Genomic DNA, 2,280 nt, shown 5'->3' with positions numbered 1-2,280 from the left:
GCATCGACCATGGAGGGGGCCGCAGAGGTGCCTGCACCCGGCTGCTTTCTCCTCTGAGGCCCGCTTCCCGCTTCGCCTCCGCCCAGCCCAATGCCGCCGCTGCCGCTGCTCCCCGGCACCCCAAAGCCTCACGGACCCAAGATGGCTGCCTTTCAGCTTCCTTCGCTGCCTCCGGCTGCCGGAAGTGATGGCATCACCGCTCCCGGTGTTCAGCCAATCAGCATGGCTCGAGATGTCGCCCGGTTGCTGTTGCTAGGGACGACTAGGTCCTGTCCGGCGGGAGGGGCGGGCCCGAGAGCAGGGAAGGGCTGGCCCGGTCTAGTACCACGCCCGAGAGCTGCAAGTGCTCAGCGAGCTCGACCGTGTCCCCGTCCAAGCGGTGACGTGCCCAGGACTGCGGCCTGAGCCGACTGATGGGTTGGGCGCACAGATTACAGATCTGGGTGGCTGGATTACTGCCGAGTGCGAAAGTCGGGGTCGCATCCCCAGGGCCCCGCTGTGCCGGGTGGAGCTTCTGGGCGATGCCAAGGCCCGGCTTGCGGCCTAGCTCCTGCACAGTTAACCGTAACCCGAGAGCCGAGCAGTCGGTTTCCGCACCTTCCGCCTCTCACCCGTGGCTGCAGGTTCCTGGGCTCGGCGTGCGGGCACGGGGAGCGGGCGCATCTTGACCTTGAGGAGGTGGCTATCCGAGGGCTTGGAATCCGGCCAGCCAAACGCCCTCGCGTGAGGGCCATGCAAAGGGAAGCGAGGCGAGGCCTCCAGGGACGGGGGTGGGGGGAGTGACGAAAGGATTTGTGACTGGAAGGCTGAAGCTTCCCGGGGACCACCTGGGGGCCGGCTCGGCTGGGTCGTCAGAGTGCTGCCGGCCGCGGATTCACTGTGTCGGTGCAGGACTCCGGTGACCTCTACCGCTGAGCATCTTATCTGCCTGGCGCACTCACTACACCCCTTACTCCTGTAGGTTGAAACCTCCTGTAGGGTGAACACCTCGCGTGACCTGAAGTCTACTGACTAGGCTGGAGCACCCCGTGTTGTTAGCAGCAGAGCTGGGACTCTAACGCTTTTCTACAGCTTCGGTAATAATCACCCTTGTAGTGGGTTACTATGCTCTACTCGCAGCTGCTCTTCCTCTTCTTTTTCTTGGTCCCACAGCATCCTAACTGCCTTTCGACTTGTCTGAACCATTTCCTGCTCCAGGAAACTTACACCTTTAACCACCAGATTCTCCCAGACAGCCGGGCACACCCAATACAAAACCACAGGTAGCTAAGGTGCAGAGGATCGCTGCAGGGGCCCAGGTGGCCCTCTTCGGATGTTACTCAGCTGAGTGTGGGGTTGCAGGCCTACAACCACAGCTTTTAGTGAGCTGAGACCCGAGGGTAATGAATTCTACACCAGCTTTGGATACAAAGCAAGACCCTGTCTCAAAAGAAAACTGAAATGTAGGTGATGTTAGTGGAGTGAGCACACGTTTTACAGGAGACCACCCTGCGGGGCCAGGTCCAGGAAGCTTCCAGGAGGAGGGAAAGGTGTCCAGGCAGAAAAGCTGTGCACAGGGACACAGAGGTGGGCAACAACCATGTGGATTTGGGTAAAGCTTAAGAGTGCAGGAGGTGAGAGTGAGGCTAGGGGGAGGCTGGAGCCAGACATATGGGGATGCAGCTTGGCGCCCCATTCTGCACCCATCCTGGGAAGTTGGGAAAACACTTTCCAAAGAATGCCACCAGGCAGGAACTGAGAGAAAGCATGTGGATGACTCAGAGCACACAGCATGGGCCAAAAAGTAGCTGGGGGATGAGGATTCCTTCCTGGCACTTCTCACCATGGCCACACAGAAGTTGGTGAAGGCCAAAAGTTAGGAAATGAAAATTGTAATACTTAAATAAGATGCTCTGTTGTCCATAAGATTAGAATTGAGGAAACATTTTGAGCCTTTTCTTGCATATGTCGGATGACAGCACAGCCAGGCATGATGGATGTGCACACCTGTAATCTCAGCACTGAGGGAGGCTGAGGCAGGAGGATCACCATGAGTTTGAGGCACCACCACGCCCGGCACTCATATTTTTTCTTTTGTTAACAGATACACAATGCAGAGTAAGAAGATGCAACAGGATATATAGTTTGGGTTTTTTTGTTTTTGTTTTTTTAGGATATACAGTTTTTAAACTGCTCCCTTCCACCCTTTAGCAATTTTTGTTTTTCAAAATACCATTAAAAGAGGATGAAAAAGCCTTGACCCGGGAGAAGTTATGGAATGTCCAACACTTGTTAAGATCA

At 55.8% G+C, this 2,280-nt stretch overlaps 1 protein-coding gene across 1 annotated transcript in view; it reads right to left on the bottom strand.

Moving 5' to 3' along the window:
• Mark3 (microtubule affinity regulating kinase 3) overlaps positions 1-191 on the bottom strand; it is an 89,682-nt gene extending 89,491 nt beyond the window's left edge. Inside the window, exon 1 of the mRNA XM_033766839.1 lies at positions 137-191. The gene's annotated coding sequence lies outside the window, so the exon portion shown is untranslated. The remainder of the gene's footprint in view (positions 1-136) is intronic.
• Positions 192-2,280: the final 2,089 nt, after the last annotated feature.

This window comes from Fukomys damarensis, unplaced genomic scaffold (genome assembly GCF_012274545.1).
Source record: "Fukomys damarensis isolate Sample0158 unplaced genomic scaffold, DMR_v1.0_HiC HiC_scaffold_21, whole genome shotgun sequence".
In the NCBI taxonomy this organism is placed as follows: domain Eukaryota; kingdom Metazoa; phylum Chordata; class Mammalia; order Rodentia; family Bathyergidae; genus Fukomys; species Fukomys damarensis.
The sequence above is the reverse complement of the archived record's forward strand: the minus strand, read 5'-3'. Positions and strand labels throughout refer to the sequence as shown.